Here is a 21,472-nt window from a genome sequence, read left to right on the forward strand (position 1 = left end):
TTAAAAGTATCCTGTGTGTTTTCAAAGACCTAGTTATAAACATTTACCAGCACACTCCTGGGAAAAGGTATTGAAGACTCTAATACAGGTTTGTTGCAATGTTTTTGCTAAGTCAAATTAAGTCTAATCTTTTAACATATTTCTATCATAGTGATATCAGGATCCACTTATTTCAGAATATCAGACCAAGTGATATTCCCCTATGGATTTCTTGCAGCCTACTGCAAGTCAGAGTCAGTCTACAAATCAATTCCACAGCTCTGTTACAGTATTTCAGTGAGATGTCCTACCCAAGAATCAAAAAGTTATTCCCAGGAGGGACATGGCACTTCTTCTGAGAAGTCTCAGCTTGTGATATTAATGTTTATGAAGAAGGGAGGACAGAATCCTATCAGTAACTATAACTGTTCCTGATCTCACAGTATGTCTTTTTCTCCAAGGTCCGTTATATCAATATTTCTTTTTTTTTTCCTCAGTCGTATTTTATTTTTCCAGTTACATATAAAGATAATTTTCAACATTCATCTTTGTAGATTTTGAATTCCACATTTTTTCTCCCCTCTTCCCTTATTACCTCCCTCCCAAGACAGCAAGAAATAGGTATTTTCATGTTTGTCTTGTTGTGAAAGAAAAATCAGAACAAAGGAAAAGAAAGAAAAGGCAAACCAAAAAAGATGAAAATAATATGCTTCAATTAACATTCTGTCTTCATCGTTCTCTCTCTGGATGCAGATGACATTTCCTATCTCAAGTCTCTTGGAATTGTCTTAGATTACTGCATTGCTAAAAAGAACTAAGTCTATCTTAGCTGATCATCCTCTAATCTTGCGCTGTGTACAATGTTTCTTGCTTCTGCTTACTTCATTTGGCATCAGTTCATGCCTTTCCAGGCTTTTCTGAAATCAGTCTGTTCACCATTTCTTATAGAACAATAACATTCCATTACATTCATATACCATAACTTATTCAGCCATTCCTCAATTGATGAGTAGTCATTCAACTTCTAATTCCTAGCCAACTAAAGAGGACTGCAACAAACATTTTTGAACATGTGCTCCTTTTTCCTCTTTTGTAGTCTCTTTGGGATACAGACCCAGCAGAATCTCATCAATATTTTGTCAACTACCCCCTCCGTGATTTGGAGTATTGCCTATATTTTCTTGTTCTCAGTGAGAGGACTAGTGTCCAGATTTCAAATGTCATTAAAAAAATTTTTTTTATCTCAACAGGAATTTTAGAGTTATTTGAGAATATTTTACTTTATCAGATAATATACAGAAAATGGCATAGTGTCATCAGTCTCATATTTGTTTATTTCTCCAAAATAGCTGTAGCATTTATCAGAGCGCACACAATATACTTATCCACTTGGTCATTAGGCAGTCCTTTAACTAGTTGCAATCTCTGTACATTAGGTACATCGTTGCACAAAAATCTTTTAAAAGTTCAAAATCTGAATGGCTCATTTCAGCTTAAGTCAAATTCACACTACACATAGTAATATAATAGTTATTAGTAATTAAGTATACAATCATGCAAAAATGACTTTAATTTTTTTCCAGTTAATTGAATAGCTACTCATCAGTTGGGGAATGACTGAATAAATTGTGGTATATAAATGTTATGGAATATTATTGTTCCATAAGAAATGATCAGCAGGATAATTTCAGAAAGGCCTGGAAACACTTACATTAACTGATGCTGAGTGGAGTAGAACCAGGAGAACATTATATATAGCAACAACAAGATTATGTGATGATCACCTCTGATGGACTTGGCTTTTTTCAACAATGAAGAGCTGATCTAAGACAATTTCAATAGACTTGTGATGGAGAGAAACATCTGAATCCAGAAAGAGGACCATGGGAACTGAATGTAAATCAAAATGTAAATCAATTTTTTGTTGTTTTTGCTTGCTTTTTTTTCCTTTTTGATCTGATTTTTCTCGTGCATCATGATAAATATGAAAATATGTATAGAAGAATTGCACAATTTTAAATATATTGGATTACTTGCTGTCTAGGTTTGGGGGTGGAGGAAAGAAAAGAAAAAAAAAAAACCTTGAACATAATGTTTTGCAAGGATGAATGTTGAAAACTATCTTTGCATGTATTTTGAAAATAAAAGCTATTATTAAAACAAATAAATAAAGATTTTTCCAATGGATCCTTATAGTACTAGGGCTTCCATAATGGGGATCCTAGATTAGCCCCCAAAATATAAATGGATATGTTCAAGAGTACTAAAGGAATATGGTTGAATAGCTATTCATGGTGCAATATTTATGCAAGCTATGAGATAGCTCAAATTTTTTTCATTTTCCTTCCACTCCACACTTGTGAATGCCTCTTTGTTTCCCACCTTAAATGGTTTGCTTACTGCCAACTGACATGCTTAGTCATCCCTGCCTCTTTTTATTATTTCCCTACCTCAACTGCCTTTCCCAGGTTTTCATTTGTCTATTGTCTTCCCCCATTAGATTGTAAGTTCCTTGAAAGCAGGGTCTGTGTTTATTTTTCTTATTTTTATTCTTATTATTTAGCATAGCACCTGGCATAAAATAGGCATTTAATAAATGTTTATTGACTTGAACTGAAATTGAATTGTCTAGGAATATGAATAAAAATAGTAATCATAAACCTCCCAGAGATTTCCACTCTGTTACGTCAGAAATGATATCTGACTTATAGGTTAGGCAAGGTTTTCCTAAAAAGAGATTGAAGAGCAACTAGGTGGTGCAATTTATAGAGCACCGGCTCTGGAGTCAGGAATTGAGTTTGAATTTGACCTCAGACGCCTAACACTTTCTAGCTATATAACCCAGGGTAAGTACTTAAGTCTGAGTGCCTTGCCAAAAAAAATTAGTACTGAAACCATCCTCAGAATTTATATTTGCTGAGAGTTCTAAAGCCAGTACAATGGACATGACTTTCTCATAGTCCAGGCACAAAAGCCCAACCTACAAAGAAGCAGGAATAGCTTCTCCTCCAGGCCTTACTGTTTTGCCATCTGTGCTAAATGAATCAATGCCAAATCCTAGCTAGATATCCTCTCCGTGCTATATTTAAGTTAATACCCTTTTATTAACTGCTAACTAGGCTATTGGGGCACAGAGTGTTGGGCTTGGAGTCAGGAAGACTCATTTTCCTAAGTTCAAATCTGACCTTAGACATTTATTGCTGCATGACTCTGGGCAATTCACTTCACTCTGTCTGCCTCAGTTTCCTCATCTTTCAAATGAGCTGGAGAAGGAAACGGCCACTCCATTATCTTAGCCAAGAAAACCCCAAATGGAGTCACAAAGAATCAGAAAAAAAAATGAACTCTAAAAATGATTCACTTGGTGTCTCATTTTATATTAGTTCTAAGCCTAAAGCACTACGAGAGCCTGAGTCAAGCCTGGCTTCAATCTCTCCTATTTCACAGGATTTTAATCTATTCCTCAAATTCACATGACTCAGAAGGATTAATCAGATGGTCTACAAACATTTATTAAGCACCTACTATATACCAGGTACTATGCTAGAATGTTGTTGTTTGTTCTTCAGTCTCAAAGAGGATCATGATATCAGAGAGGCAATGTCCTGACATGCAAGTGAATTGGATTGAAGTGAGGGAGAGAGGAATTGGATAAAGTCACCTGCCTCACTTTCCCCTCCAGAGCCATTGGGATCTAGGGGCCAGATAAAGATCAGAGAAGGTTCTGAATGCAATGGAATACCTAGGCCTTTTTAAACTGAGGTCTTTAACAGGCCTCCATTTGCCAAGATAGAAAAAATTATATATGATAAATGTGGAAATATGTACAGAAGAACTACACATTTAACATATATTGGATTACTTGCTGTCTGGGGGGAGGAGGTGGGGGAAGGGATGGAGAAAAATTTGGAACACATGCTATTACAAAGGTGAATGTTGAAAACTGTCTTTGCATGTATTTTTAAAATAAAAAGCAAATGAAAGAAAAAGAGAGAAAGAAAAAAAGAAAGAGAAAGAAAGAAAAAGAGGGAGGGAGGGAGGGAGGGAAAGAGGGAGAGAGAAAGGGAAGGAAGCTCTTTGTGTTAGTCAACTTTCTGACTTCTAATCTTCTCTTCTTGGACTCTGCCACTCAATATCATCACAAAGATAAATACTCCAGATCTTACATCAAGTGGAATTTAATCTCAGTCTCCAGAGATTGTAGTGGGAGTAGGTAAAAAGAGGTGATTGTTTCACTACTATTCCATTCACCCCATCTCATTGCATAGCTCTCTGAGATGAGCAAGAGAGAGGCATATAGGAGGAATTTAGACTTTGTAAAAACAAAAGATATACAAAAAATGTGTTTTTTAAAAATGCTTCCCACTGAATGAGGATCAAAGCATCATATTTTCACCTTTTTGTTGTTGATGTTTGCTTGGTTTTTTTTTTCTTTTGCATGTATTTTTCCCTTTTGATCTGATTTTTCTTGTGCAGCATAATGAATATGGAAATATGTGTAGAAGAATAATACGTGTTTAACCTACATCACTTGTTGTCTTAGGAAGGTAGAAAGGAGAGAAGAAGAAAAAATTTGGAACACAAGGTTTTACAAAGATGAATGTTTGAAAATTCTCTTTGCATGTATTTGAACAAATAAAATAGTATTAAAAATTAAAATTAAAAATGCCTCCTTTACAGTGGCATATAAGCACAATAGACACTTGGTTTACATTACTCTCCAGAGGCTACTTTGTACTGCTCATTTCTATAGTCTTCAAAATGCAGACAGTGTAGACGCATGAAACACCTGCACAGCAGGAAACTATTGCAAGAAGTATGATATTCTCTACCCTATATTTTCTCTAAGAGTCAGAGTATCCAAGAAAATGAAGACATTCCAGATTCAGCCAGTCTAAAAGATACAGATTTAGAACTGAAGGAATACAACCACTTCTTTTTACATATGAAAAAATTATATCTTGGGGAGCTTAAGTGATTTGTTCAAAATCACATAATTATTAGCTTCACAGATGAGATTTGAACCCGGTTCTTCTCACAAGAGCCAATGCTATTTCCACTGAGCCAAATTTACATGAAATTCTGGGGAAAACATATAAAACAATGTAGGAAAAGGGTAATCTGAAAATTTAAATTAAAATCCTGACTGCCACTTAAATAACTATATCATCTTGGAGAAGTCACTTAATTTCTTCTCAGCCTTACTTTCCTCTGTCAAGTGAAACAATTGGGTCAGATGATCACTAAGGATCTTTCCCCTGAAGGGTAAAGAATATTTTCTTCACATTTTATTCTGAAAAGAGGCACAGAGAAAACCCTTAAGTTTCTATAGAGTCCTTGGGAAAGACCAAGAATCAAAATGAAAGTTCAGACTCCCTGGGCACTGACCTATCTCCTAGATCATCTGGCCTTTACTTGTATTTCTACTTAATAACATTTCTTGTACCAGATCAAGATAGTCTGTGGTCAAAGTTAATCCTCTGGGCTCAGGGGAGATTGTTAAACAAGCTCATCATGCTTTGAAGTCCTTGGAGAAAAGCAGGAGAAACACAAATGTCACCAAGTGAAAGCCCATCTTCAAGAGTTTACTGTAGTCATATAGTAAATCAAATAATCCAAGGAGGAAAGGTAATAGCTATCTTGTAGGAACACACACATACTCTCACACAAATACATACTTTTATATACAATACACAAAAGTTGTTACTTGTCCTTCGTCCCTGAAGAGGACCATGACATCAAGGAGGTAATGCCATGACATGCAAGTGAACTGGACTTGAGGGAGGGAGGCTGTGCAAAGTGACATGCCTCACTTTCTCCTCCATAGCCATCTGGGTCCAGTGGCCAGATATAGGTCAGGAAGAGTGGAGATGCCCCTGATGCAGTAGGAAACCTTAGTCTTTTCAAGCTTTGGCCTTCAACACGACTTGGTTTGACTGAGGCTGCATCCATTTAGGGATGAAGGCTAGGTAGCAATTGAGGTAAAAAAATGGCTTCTTTTACCTAGTCCAAAAAGTCTAAATAAATTAATAAATGAATGAATGAATCTGGGAGGGAAAGACCTTTGGGGCTTCTGACCAAAGCAGAAATGACTGCTATGTACAGACATTTATACATATGTGTGTGTGTTTGTAATTGGGCATATAAATGTATATGTGTGTGTGTGTGTGTGTATATATATATATATATATATATATATATATATATATATATATATATACACATACATAAAGAGATATAGATATAAATGCAGATTTGCCATTAGGAGATTGCGAGGTTGGTTACTATCCAAAATATTCTTGTTCAACTAGTCTTTATTGCTGGTAGATATACCTAATAGAAGCAGGAACTCAGAATCCAGAAGCAAGATCTGTGGAGAGCAATGACCATTACTTCTTTGTTTTCTGTGGGGGATGGGGTTTCCTAGCTTAAATTCATTTGCAAATGTAATAGAAGTCTTGTCTAATGGGAGCTCCATCTGCAGTGAACACTACCTGATGTAATGTCCCCTATGGATTTCAGAGCATGTACAGGCATTATTTCTGATCTGTTTAACAAGAATTCACATAAGGCCAGAAGAAGCAGTGGAAGGACACCCTCAAGGTCTTTCTGAAAAACTTTAGAATCAATTGTGAGACTTGGGAGATGCTGGTACAGGACAACCTGCCTCAAAAAGGCTTTGTATTCCATGAAGAAAGCAGAATTGCAGTTGTGCAAGGTAAATGTGAGATGCACAAATCTTGAGACATCTCCATCCCAAATATTCAATGGACTACTTGTGCCCAACCTATGTATGGTAGAAACTTCTGTTTGTTTTGGTCAGTCACAGATGAATGAACATATTCCTTGCCAAGATCTCTCTAATGCTGAAAGCCTTGATGAAATCACAGATCTGGTGGGGGGTTTTTTAAATATATAAACTATATCTCATTCTTTGTCTCTCCCCTAGCAAAATTTCTTCCACATATACTCCCACCCCAGGTCATTTTTTGGTTAAAAAAAAAAAAAAGAGAGGGGTGTGAGGTGCTATATGTTAGCACCATCCATGTACAAAGTATTACATGCTACATTTCTATGGTTAGGGTTTTTATTGGGTCAAAAATGGGTCCCAAGAAAGATTTTGGCACCAAAATAGTATCGTAATTATCATTGTTTTTAGACAACATTTGGGGGTGAGGGATGCTTGAAATTAAGAGAACTGAGTTTGAATGTGGATTCTGCCTCTGACTATAAGCATGCTCTTGATTTTTTTTTCATTTTTAAGAACAGGGATATGTCATAGTCTTTCAACAATTAAAGAAGGTTGTTAGAAGAATTAAATGAAATGAGTATGAAATAGCTTGTAAACTATAAAGTGCTACAGGTATGCATAGGATTGTTGTTGTTGTTTTGACCTGGGCTAAAGATTTCTTTTGTTGGGGCACTCCCACACAGCAGCTTTTTCTATCTGTGCAGACTATTGGTGGTCTTCAATCATTTTTTTCAATTGTGTCTGACTCTCCATGATCCTAGTTGGGATTTTCTTTACAAAGATACTGGGGAGGATTGCCATTTCCTTCTCTAGCTCATTTTATAGATGAGGAAACTGAGGCAAACAGATTAAGTGATTTAGCTAGGGTCTCATAGCTAGAAAGCATCTGAGCCAGATTTAAACTCAAAAAAATGAGTCTTTCTGATTCCAGGAACAGCACTCTATCAACTATGGCACCACCTAGCTCCCTATGCACACTGATACCTCCTTTGTACTTTACAGAGTTAGAGAATTGCCTAAAACAGGTTAAACCATTTCCTCATGGTTACAGAGCTAATAAATGTTCTGAGGCAGTTCTTGAACCCAGGTTTTCCTGATCAGCCTTCTCTCTGCTATAACTTATTATAATTCACATTTTCCAGGCAGCAGAGATGAAAATAATTTTGTTATTATTAACTAAGGACCTGGTTAATATCTAAAAAAGGAAGCAGTGATCATAAAGGATGTGCATGGCTTCAAAAAAGGTCAGGCCAGACTAGCCTCATTTCCATTTCTAGAGGGTAAAGTGACTAATAGATTAGGAGAATGTAGAAGATATATTTTATTTAGATTTTAGCAAAATGTTTGACAAAGTTTCTCATGCTATTTTTATAGACAAAGTGGAGATATATGTGGATTGGACAATAGTACAATTAAGTATATTCAGAACTGTTGAATAGCTAGACCTAAAGAGTTCATGGTTCAATGCCAACTTGGAAGAAGGCAGAGTGCCCCCAGAGACCTGTGCTATTCAATGCTTTTGTCAATGAAGACATAAAAGTATGGATGGCATGATTCTTCCAAGTAACACTGAACCATGAACTCTTGATCTAGCTATTTAACCAATTCTGAATGTATCCAATTGTACTATTGTCCAATCCATATATTTCTTCATTTGTCCACAAAAAAATGGCATGAAAAACTTTGTCAAATGCATGGAGGGCATCAGATATTGAGGGAGGGCAAATTAAGATCTTGATAAGATGGACCATCTGGTTGAATGCAATGAAATGGAATCTAACAACTATAATACCTCTTCTGGAGGGAGTAAGAATGACTTAGGCTTACTAAGAAATCTATCTATATAGATTTCTGGGATTTGGAATTTTTGTTAACTTCCTGATATATGATTCTGGACTAAGGGAGAACAAAAAGGAAAGTCAGAGCAAGAGCAAGAGCAAGAGAGAGTGGGAGACAGAGACAGAGACAGAGAGACAGAGAGAGTGACAGAGAGAGAGAGAGAGAGACAGAGAGACAGAGAGAGACAGAGACAGAGACAGAGACACAGAGAGAGACAGAGATACAGAGACAGAGACAGAGAGACAGAGACAGAGACAGACAGAGACAGAGAGAAACAGAGAGACAGAGACAGAGACAGAAGACAGAGACAGACAGAGACAGAGACAGAGAGACAGAGACAGAGAGAGAGAGAGACAGACAGAGAGAGACAGAGAGAGAGACAGAGAGAGAGAGAGAGACAGACAGACAGACAGACAGACAGACTGAGACAGAGACAGAGACAGAGACAGAGAGAGACAGAGACAGAGAGAGAGACAGAAATAAGCAAGTGACAGGACTCTCCTGATATATGGAGTCACAGAGGTGATTTTTTTAAAAAGCAGTCCCCTTCCTAAAGCCTCTGATAAGAGTGAGAGCTAAAGTAGAAAGCAACAAAGTTTAAGAATATATACATATACACATACATACATACACAAATAGGGACATTTGTTCATGTGGTTAGAGCATTGATTAAAAAAAAAAAAAAAAAGACACAGAGGACCTGCGTCTTTATCCCCTTCACTTGTCTTCAGCTGAGTGTAACTAATACCATTTATAAGTATCCTTTTATTCTGTAAAAGGCTGAATATAGCACATTTAATCTTTCTTTGTCTTTTAATCTTTCACTTATTTCTTATAAATCTATGGTTGACCATGTCCTTTGTATTTCCTTGTTTGCTTTTATTTGTGGAATGGCTCTGGGAGCCACTCAGAGGAAAGTGAATTTTCCTAGAACAGAGCACGTATTCCAATTCCACTTCATTGTGAGAAAATTTTCTTGAAGTGGGGACATAATAAGGAATTATTAATATGATTTATAACTATGCTTCTACATTCAGAATCAGTATGAACTTACATCTGCTTCATCAGACCCCATCCCTAACCCAGGGACACCTAGTGATAGATAGGGAAGGTAGGACAAGCACTTAGTACACTTATTACTTTCCAGGTACTGTGTTAAGTACTTTACAAATATCATCTCGTTCGATCCTCACAATAATCCTGGGAGGAAGATATTATTAACGTCTCCATTTCACAGTTGAGAACACTGAGGCAGACAGAGGTTAAGTGACCTGTCCATACTTGAACTAAAGTTTTTGTGACTCTTGATCCAGCACTCTATCCAGTTGCCCCACTTACTCCCTCTAGGTATGGATGTTTAAACTTAAATCCAAATTTTAATCAATGCCATAAAGGGCATAAGGGACAAGGCTAGGCCACTTTGTGACTGAGGAAAATCTCAGTTTAGCATATGTAAACAGTGTTACATGGCAACCAAAAAAAAGTGACTAAATGTAGGATCCATTGAGAGTCTAAGAGCCAAGGTGTCTCGGATCAGGGAGGTTCAAGTATATGTTGGATTACATATCTTTAATAAGTCTTTCAGCTCTGAGACTTGGTAATTTTGTGACAGAGGTTAGTGTAGCATGGGATTTCAATCTAGAGAGAACTTTGAATATTACACCGGAGAGAAGTGACTTGCCCAAAATGACAAAAGCAATTTTAGTCTTTTCACAAGCTCAGTGAGATTAACACCAACATATACTTTGGCAGGAGCTAGGTCCCACAGTTTAGACTATAAATCTCAATCCTGATTACAGAAGAATGAAAATACTACAGTGAGAGGTAGCATGGTATAGTAAAAATATCCAACTCTAGAAACAGAAGACCCTGGATCAAATCCAGGCTTTCCCACTTACTAGTTGCATGCCCATGAAAATATAATTTAGTCTTTCTGAGAGTTTACTCATCTATGAAATGGGAATAAAAATCACATTTGGACAGCCTATCTCCTCATGATTGCTGTGAAGGAAACGTAAACTGTAAAAATCATAGGTAGAATGGAAAGTTTCAATGAATTGGACGTCAGATGCCTTGCTATTCCCATGCAGAGCTAAATGGAATCTAGGGAAAATCTGGTAACTAAGAATTTCACTATAGTAGTCAGGGTCACAGGGAACAGTTGTTGTACTTTGGATGTAGTAGGCTCTTTGTTGGCTAATCAGCTAAGCACCCTTTCACTGTTAGTTTAGTTAGGTACATGTAAATATCACATGAATGCTTTGAAAAGTCCCCCACCTACAAAGAATATTGTTCTCATTAAAGCCTTCCATTTGCTTTAAATGAAAGTAGCCTGAATGGAAATTTAATAGCATTATATTCCAAAGGAACAAAGAACACAGGATAAACAGGACAACCTTGGTGGTACAAGGTCAGTGAGGCTATTAAAAAAAAAAAAAAAAAAAACAAACCCACACACAACTTGTGAGACTCTTAGAAACTTGCCATTGTATTCCTAATTTGGGTCAGGCCATTATTTTTGAATAAATGGTTTTGATTTTAACTTCACTAGCTGTTAATATGAAAGTCTAGAGTATTGTACTGCCTTCTGATTTTGCCTTTGATAAGCACATTGTGTCTGTCTATCCTCAAGGCACCTTTTGATCAGCTTCCTAATATTAAAAGATGGAGATCTCAGCTTAATGAGAAGCACTTTTGAATGCTGATTATTGATGCTTGTGCTCTTTCTCCATCTGGATGTTGAAATATAAAAATCCATGGAATAGAAAAGCTGTAGCTGAACTGAAACATGGAAGATAAAAAGTCCTCAGTGGGACTGGGTTATGGGATTATGCTATTGCGATCATGAAACTCTTCACTGATGACCCCCAGTTCAGTTCACATTGATCTAAAAGTCTAGGTAAGGATGAGCAGGGCTGTGAGTATTCTGAGATAAGCAGCCCTAATATTCTGTGGTTTAAGCTACTGATTTTTTTAAGCCCACATTCCATTCTGGGGCAGCTTGACATTTTTGTAGTGATGTGGGTTGAATACAAAAGACATCAAGCTGTACTAGAGATAAGAAAGATCAGTCACATTTATATAACAGTTTGCCATAATAAAGTCCTTCACACAAGTTATCTCGTCTGTTCCTCATCATAGCCTTAAGAGGCAAATAGGGCAGAAATTACTATTCCCATTTTATAGATGAGGAATCTAAGGCTACTTGGAGGTTAAATAAATTGTCCATAGGCACAGCTAGTGCTGAGGTAAGAACTCATATTTCTGACTCCAAAGCCAAAGCTCTTCCCACTATATCACAATAACTCAGAATATTGGATTAGCTGGATTTAGTTCCAACTTTGTCATTAACTTGCTGTATGACCTTGGGCAAGTGAGCCTCAGTTTTTTTCAACTGTACAAAAAGGGAACTAAATTACATGATTGTGAAGGTCACTGACATAGATTTTATTTTATTTTTTTATATTTTAATAAAGCTTTTTTATTTTTAAAACACATGCATGGATAATTTGACAACATTGACCCCTGCATAGCCTTATGTTTCAGATTTTCTCCTCCTTCCCCCTACCCCTTCTCCTAGATGGCAAGCAATTCAATATATGTTAAACATATTAAAATATTTGTGAAATCCAATATGTATATAAATATCTTTATATAATTCTCTTGTGCAACAAAAGAAATCAGATTTTTAAAAAAGTAAATGAGTAAGAAAACAAAATGCAAGTGACCATGTTATGTTGTAATCCACATTCAGTTCCTACAGTCCTCTCTCTGGGTATAGATGGCTCTCTTCATCCCAAGATCATTGGAACTACCCTCAATCATCTCATTGTTGGAAAGTCACATGCATCAGAATTGATCTTCATATAATATTGCTGTGGCCGTGTACAATGATCTCCTGGTCCTGCTCATTTCACTCAGCATCAGTTCATGTAAGTTTCTCCAGGCCTCTCTGAAATCATCCTGCTGGTCGTTTCTTACAGAACAATAATATTCCATAACATTCATATACCATAACTTATTCAGCCACTTTCCAACTGATTGACATCCACTCAATGTCCAGTTTCTGGCCACTATGAAAAGGGCTGCCACAAATATTTTTGCACATGTGGATCCCTCTCCCTCCTTTAAGATCTCTTTAGGATGGAAGCCCAGTACTAACACTGCTGAATCAAAGGATATGCACAGTTTGATAACTTTTTGCGCATAGTTCCAAATTGCTCTCCAGAATGGCTGGATCCGTTCACAGTTCCACCAACAATGTATCAGTTAATGACATAGATTTTAACAAAGCATTTGGCCAAATTTTAATGCTATTTTTGTGGATAAGATGGAAAGATGTATGGATTAGACAATGGTACCATTGAATGCATTCAGAATCAATTGAAAGATGAGGCCCAAAGAGGAGACATCAATAGTTCATTATGGACCTAGGAACTCCACATCCTTCCAGGTTGACATTGAATATTATTGGCAGTCAATGTATGGCATTAAATTTCACTTTCACTGATGATATTATTTCTGTATTTTGAAATGGCTAATATAATTTGCAATAAACCTGAATGTGAAAATGGTCTTCTCCTGTTGCTTTAATTTTGGTTGTCATACTACCAATTAATAGCTATATAACAAGACATAAAGTATTAATATACTTACCACAAGGATCTAGACCCATATGTGAGATCCTTATATGAGCTCCCTTATAATGAGGTCATAAAGTTAGCCAAAATCTTCCAGAAGAACCATTATGTGAGTATTGCTGCTATAGCAAAGTTCCAGTGGAATCACCACAAAACTTCATCATTGTTGATATTAATAACAATAGCCCCTTAAAAGTCCAACTCCTCATTACAGTTGTGGAGATAAAAGGGACAGCAATGACCAAGTAGTGGATTGCCAGCCATAACTTATGATGAGAAATTTGTGAGCCCTAGGATTGCCATAGTGAAAGCTGTGAAAATTTGGAAGGAGACCTGAAACACTGGTGAATTAGGCTCTGGAAATTACTGATTAGACTAGCATATTGGTCAATGCAACGTAATTATTTCTAAGCACCAAAGGAATAGTCAGGGATTATAGGCTAAATCCTACTTGGGACCATTATGATTATCAGTTTGACACAAAGGACATAGGAATGAGTGACATTTCTTCATATATGAGCTCTGCAAGAAAGAAACAAACAAATTAGAAATAACAATCTCACTTAAATGCAAAGTGGGCTTTGAAAGAAAAATGAACTGAGGATATGAATGTCCCTATCACATGCCAATTCTGCATGATAACAAAACTGGAAACGTGTGATTAGCTACAGGCAAAGGCATCATCCTATTTTTCAATGATTTTCCAAATTATTCAATATATCAATACAAAAAATTGTAAGAAATAATTTCATTTCTAAATCCAGATTAGGAAACTGGGCAGCATGGCAGATATAGGGCTAGACCTCAAGTCAGGAAAACCTGAGTCCAAGTCTGGTCTTAGCTATTTACTAGCTGTGTGACCTTAGACAAATCTGTGTGTGTGTGTGTGTGTGTGTGTGTGTGTGTGTGTGTGTATGTGTGTGTGTGTGTATGGAGGCAACTGGGGTTAAGTGACTTATCCAAGGTCACACAGATGCTAAGTGTTAAGTGTTTGAGGTCAGATTTGAACTCAGATCCTCCTGACTTAAGGGCAAGTGCTCTATTCACTGTGCCTTCTAGCTGGCCCCCTTAGACAAATCTTTGATCCTCAAATTCCTCATCTATAAAATATAGAATAACAGACTTGTGAGGATCAAATGAGATAATCATTGTAAAGCACTTGGCAAACTTTAAAGTGCTATGTAAATACCATCATGATGATTATTACATTACTATTAAATGAAATAAAATCAAAATTAAGAAATTTATTTAAATATGAAGACAAAAAGACTGAGTCGCTGAAGATCTTCACTTAACATCAACTCTAGACCAATGTTACACGAGACCAAAACTTATATACCAAATTGGAAGAGGAGATGGGCATCCTAAGATTGTAATTTTGAAAAGTCCGTTTTGAGATCAGTTACATAAAACCAACAATAGATAATAAAACAAAATACTTTTTAAAAAGTTGACATTTGCTATAAGAATCATGATCAAATGCATTCTTCCACGAGACTTAGCAGAAAACAAAATATTATATATTGTTATATAATGTATATGCTTCAGCCATATGTATGATCACAGCAGTAAAGATAGAATAACCCAAAGTCAGAAAGACCTGAGCTCAAACCCAAAGTCAGAAAGACCTGAGTTCAAACACAACCTCAGATGGTTCTTAGCGATGTGATCCTGGCCTAATTATATAACCTCCACCTGTCTCACTTTTCTCATTTGTAAAATGAGGGTAATAGTAGCACCTTTCTCCCAAGGTTGTTGTGAGGATAAAAATTAGATATTTGTAAAGTGTTTTGTCAACATTTATGTGCTGTGGAAATGCTCATTTTTATTATTAATAGGGCTATAATGTTATAATCACAAAGATAATCACTAAATGTAGCCTTGGCAGAAGCAGTTTAAAGAAGCTGCTAAAGACCTGTGGAGAAATAATAGAATATTATATCAATATATAATTATATCTACTCACACTAGAAAGGCACATTACCTGATTAAAAGCAACCAATAAAAACATAATCCCCCCATGCTGACTAGAAATCAGACAAAAATCTAGGGGATATAAAAACAAAAGACATTAATAATTATTTTTTAAAAAGAAAACTATATATTGATTGAAGTACAAAAAGGTTATATCTAAAGGTCATAGGTGCATAAGGAAAAATTCATTATAGATTTATTCATGATTGAACAAGCTTTCCCAAACCACTATAATATTTATACTGCCTTTATAAATTATCTCAAAGCTTTAACTCATGGATTTTTTTTCTATTGCAAATATATAAACTAGATCTAAAATACAGTGAAATCACTAGAACAAGTGATATTTATATGGAAAGTGGTTCTCCATTTAAACCATGTCATCAATACAATAAAGTCAATAACAATTAATATTAAATGTGACATTTTTCAAAAGGCAGTTTAAGCTTATTATGATTCTGCCCTAAATCCATTAAAATCTCTCCTGAATACAAGTTCCCAAGTGATTAAGGGAGTTGTACCAAGCATTATGTAAAGAGATGAAATCAAGTTAGAAGGTTCTACTGAAAAAACACACTAAATAATATAAAAATACCATTTGGACTTGATAAATCCAATAGGCAAGTCCAAAAGAATTTTTCATGTATGCCAAAGAAAAAGAGTGGTTACATTACAAGGTCTGAGATTGAATCCAGAGGTAAAATAGAACCAATTGACACTTTAATAAACAATAGCCTTCTTTAAACATAAATCAAAGAAAAAGTTATCAAGGCAAAAAATGTGGCTGGTAATGTCAAGTAATTTAACTACATCCTGAAAACAAAGTTTAATTATACAAGAACACATTTAAACCAATTACAACTTTTGTAATACCAATCTTAGCTTATATTTTTAGAAGTATATTATTTGGAAAGCATTTAAATAAAAATCTTAAAATATTGACCAAAAATAGTGTTTGTGATTCCAAGGTACTATAAGTAGATTAATACTTTTTTTTTTTTTTTGCTGAGGCAGAAGGTTTTGATGATTACTACTTTGTAGTGTAGTTTGAGGGCTCATATTTTTCTTTTTTTTTTCATTGATTTAATATTTTTAACCTTTTATTTCTTCAGGTGAATATTGTTATTATTCTTTCTAATTCTATAAAGTAAGACCTGGGAAATTTGATTAGTATGAAACCAATTAAATAAATTAATTTAAGAAGTATTGTCATTTTAATTACATCGACTTGGTCTATCATAAGAAATCAATATTCCTCCAATTATTTAAATCTGTCTTTTGTGAAGAGTGTTTTGATTATTTGATGCATTTTGTTCTTTCTCATTTTTTTCTTTTTGATCTGATTTTTCTTGTGCAGCATAATTGTGGAAATATGTATAGAAGAATTGCATATGTTTAATATATATTGGATTACTTATCATCTAGGGGAAGGGGTGGGAGGAAAGGAGGGAAAAAATTAGAGCACAAGGTGCTCCAGTGTCGCAAGGGTGAATGTTGAAAATTATCTGTGCATATACATATATATTTGGAGGGGGGGGGGGAAGCTGAGGCAATTGGGTTTAAGTGACTTGCCCAGGGTCACACAACTAGGAAGTGTTAAGTGTCTGAGACCAGATTTGAACTCAGGTTCTCCTGACTACAGGGCTACACCAACTAACTGCCTCCAGATTAATATTTCTTCATCAAAAAGTAGGAAGAAGATTGATGGATATTTTCAAATCATGTAATAAAAAAATTATAGAAATGTTTCTGGAATAAACAGATAACACTTTGCAGAATAATAATAAAGCCTAGCAATAGATAAATGTCACTAGACTAATTTAATATAACTGATAAATTTATTTCTAGGTGAAACCTATGAAACAATTAAGATTAAGAATAGAACCAAAAAGACCTTTAGGCAACATCTATATGAATTCAACAAAAAGTACATTAACAAAGTAGCATCAAAAAAAATCCTGAATTATTCAGATTTGTTTACAGAAATGGAGGGATTTGAGATAACAATAGAAGACTGTGTTATTGCTATCAGAAATTTGAAAAATCATCCATCATCTTTAAGGATTCTGTACTATTATTGATCACTGCAGATTTCATAAGGAAAAGGTGGAAATTGTGCAAAATGTCATAACGTGTGATTCAACTTCTTTTGAATCTAATTTCCTTGATGCAGGTTCCTAGGCAAGAGCATAAAGAAGCATGTAGTCTGGGTCTTTCAGAGTTGATGGATACCTAAGACCATTAAGTCTCCAATTACTGGAAACAAGGGGGTCCACATCCAGAGAAACTAAGTTCTACTATATCATTGTTGTTAGGAAAAATATACTTACTTCTTCTTTGTTAAATGTTCAGTGACTTGAGATTGCCTCATTTCATCCCAGCATAAATTCTGAATTAAAATGGTTCCTGTGTCGGAGACATGCCTAAAATGTTTGGTGTAGTTTTAGCAGATTTGGGATCGAGGAAAGGGCCCCTTGGCTCCTTTGTAGTGATGATTGAGTTAGGAGGAAAGCCTTGTAAATATTGAGGAAAGTAATCTGATAGGAAGTGGAACACTACCTGAATCCTTTTCACCAGCCTTCCTGATTGTGAATGAAGAGTCCTGTCTATGGGACTGGCCAAAAAAAAAAAAAAAAAAAACTACTTCTCAGGCAGATAGATGCTGGATGGGTGGTAAGTGTCTGGATGAGGCGGCCCAGGAGGTAAAGAGAATGCCAACATCAGTATTCAATGGTTGTTGTTGACTGTGCTGCATAAATTGGACTGCTAAAATAGCATGGAGGGAAAGCAAGCCAGTGCATTCAGCAGCTAGAAACAGACTTCTTGGCTTTCAGAGACCCTGCAACAAAAAACAAGGGATAACTCATAGAGCTGGTGACTACAGGAGAGAAGATATCCTTCTTGATTCGGGTGGGGACTGAAGGTCCTCAGCTAGGGAGTCATCCTATGGTCACTGACCAAGAAATTCAGAATCTCCCAAAAAGATAGGAACCATGAGACTGAAAAAGGGTAGCCTTGGGTCCTAGTGATAAGAAAGTCCCAGGTTCTCAGGAGGAAAACAAGGCATGGATGGATCCTGAGAGGAGGATTTTATTGCTAAATGGAAACGGTACAGTGTATTAGAAATCATGTTTGCCTGGGTCCATCTGGTGTTAGAAATGATGACTTTGTCAGAGACTGAGAACTCCAAGGAGCAAAGGTGATTGCAGAGAAGTTAAACAGAAAATCTGAGAAGTCCCTGGAGCAATGATTCCTGAGAATGTGGTCTCAAGAAGCCAAAGCTGAAAAGTTCTAACCTGCAGACTTCCATAGCTTAGGGAAACTCTCTCAGGGTTGACTTTTACAGAACCAACTAAATTTATTAGAGCCTCCAGAGAGGTAATGTTCTTTTTCTTTTTTTAGATGGCTAGAACAGGGAATTATTTACATCATTCCTTGTAAAGATGAATTCCTTTTGCAGGTATATGGCAAATGAGGCTCTGCAAAGGAAGAGGTAAAGATTGTAAAGGAAATAAATATGACAGATTTTTCTCAATAGTTTTTTCCAATTGTATGTAAAGATAGTTTTCAACATTCATTTTTGTAAAATTTTTAAATTTCAAATTTGTTTTTCCCTCCCTTCATTCCCTTCCCCCTCCCTAAGACAGCAAAGCAATTTGATTTGGTTATACATATACAATAATTTTAAACATTTCCATATTTTTCACTTTGTGAAAGAAAAATCAGAACTAAAGGGGAAAATAATGAGAACAAAAGCAAACAAAAAAGCTGAAAATTGTATGCTTCAATCCACATTCAGTTTCTATAGTTTTCCTTCTGGACACAAATGGCATTTTCCACCCCACCAATATTGGTATTATCTTGGGTCAGTATATTTTTTCATAGTTGATCATCACATAATCTTTCTGGTACTATGTACAGTGTTATGGTTCTGTTCACTCAGCAACAGTCCATGTAAGTCTTTTTGAAGAGAGGACCCCGAAACTCTGAAAATTGAGATTTTCAGAGTTTTGGGATCCTCTCTTCCTCTTCAGGCTTTTCTAAAATCATTTCTGTTCATCATTTCTTTTTGAGTAATTAATTTTAATAATAGCTTTTTACTTTCAAAATACATGCAAAGACAGTTTTCAACATTCACCTCTGCAAAACTCCATGTTCCAAATTCACCTTCCTCCTTTCTCCCCATTCCCCTTCCTCAAAGTCAACAATCCAATATATGCTAAACATGTGCAGCTCCTCTATACATATTTCCACATTTGTCATGCTTACAAGGAAAATCAGATTTAAAAGGAAAAAAAGGACAAACAACAAAAATAGTGAAAATACTATGCTGTGATCTACATTCAATCCCCATAGTCTTCTCTTTGGCCGTAGATGGTTCTCTTCATCACAAATCTATTGGAACTAACCTGAATCACCTCGCTATTGAAAAGAGCCACATCTGTCAGAGTTGATCATCATATAACCTTGTTGTTGCTGTGTACAATGTTTTCTTGGTTCTACTCACTTCATTTAGCATCAGTTCATATAAGTCTCTCCAGGCCTCTCTGAAATCATCCCACTGGTTGTTTCTTACAGAACAATAATATTCCATCACATTCATATACCATAATTTATTCAGCCATTCTCCAACTAAGGGACATCCACTTAATTTCCAGTTTCTTGCCACTACAAAAAAAAAAAAAAAAAAAAAAAAAAAGCTGCTACAAACATTTTTGCACATGTGGGATTTTCCTCTCTTTTATGATGATAGATTGTATTTATGAATCACTTCCCCAAGGTATGTCAGATCCTATGCCCAGCCAGGATAAAGGGCAGTTAGATTCTGCCATCTGAGTGGAACCCCATCCAAGTGACTTTAGACTTTAGCTGTGGGTCTCCTCTATCATATATCCCCATGGAGTGTGTGCACCAATATACTGTGGGGATTCTCTTACTTGAGTTGGTAGTAATTCAGAGTCACAGGATAAGTGACTGGATAAGTTATTTAGCCACCATGGGAAAAGGGGTCTTCCTCTCTAAAGAGGCAAAGATTTTATATCATCCCTTATTGAAGCACTTAGAGAGGGGGAGATTCTGGTAGGTAGGACAGGTAATACTAAGTGAGTACAGATTGAGCCTGAGAAGCAACTTAGATCCCAATTGCATGTAAAAGCCTTATGACCTCTTGGCCACTTTACTGTAGATGACTCTGATCCAGGAAAAAACTCTCAGACTGAACTCAGAGGAGCTGAGTTCAAACCCTGCTTTAGAAACCTCCTATGTTACCTTGGGCATGTAACAACTTTCCTGGGCCTCAGTTTTCTCAACTGAAAAGGGACAGATTAGATGATCTCTAAAGTCCTTTCCAGTTCCGATTTCTATAATTCTATGATTCTGAAAGGAATGGTCTTTTACATTTCAGACTTTTATGCTATACCCTGTTGGAGATATAAGAAACCAAAGTTTGCTTTTTAGCAAGCTAATAAGAACATATTGCCCAAACTGACTTTCATTTAGTACAATCATTGTTGAATATGTTTAAAGCACAAAAGACTTGTAAATGTATTAATAAGTGAAGAAGCATAAATTAGCCCATTATACACTTAATATACATTCAAGTCTCTTGAATAGAACAGTCAACTCTGTGGGCTGCTGAAATAGAGATTTCACTTTCACCTCAGATCTGTATTTATTGTCTGAGCAACTCTCAAGGTCCAGTATCTTAGCCAACCCCAGCATGGCTTAGGCTTTCTTTCACCTTTTAGCCACACTATCATGCCTCCTCTCCTCTGAGAAGCATTGTGGTTGCAGAAATTACCTTCCACTGGGCAGGAAGCATCCTGCTTAGAAATTCTCAATCTCTCAAATGCAAGAAGTTATCATTAAGGCTAGAAATGTCCATTTCTCAGTATTACAGGTCTTAATGACTTGTAATTAACCCTACTTGAGAGAAGAAAACAGAAAACATTCTCGTCTTTTTTCCCTTTTAGATTTTTCCTGATTTTGCATTGATTTTTCTTACACAGCATGAAGAATATGGAAATATATTTAGAAGAATTATACATATTTAACTTATATCAAGTTGTTCTCTTGGGGAGGAGGGAAAGAGGAAAAAAGTGAGAAAAAATTTGGAGCACAAAGTTTTGCAAAGGTGGATGCTGAAAACTATCTTTGCATGTATTTGGAAAAATAAAATACTATTAAGCTAAAAAAAATAGCAAAAAGAAAACAGAAATTGCAAATCTATACTGTACAACTGGCTGTGGCCTTCAAATACAACACCAAAAAAACCCATCAAAAACAGAAA

This window comes from Sminthopsis crassicaudata, chromosome 2, assembly GCF_048593235.1.
Source record: "Sminthopsis crassicaudata isolate SCR6 chromosome 2, ASM4859323v1, whole genome shotgun sequence".
NCBI classification, from domain to species: domain Eukaryota; kingdom Metazoa; phylum Chordata; class Mammalia; order Dasyuromorphia; family Dasyuridae; genus Sminthopsis; species Sminthopsis crassicaudata.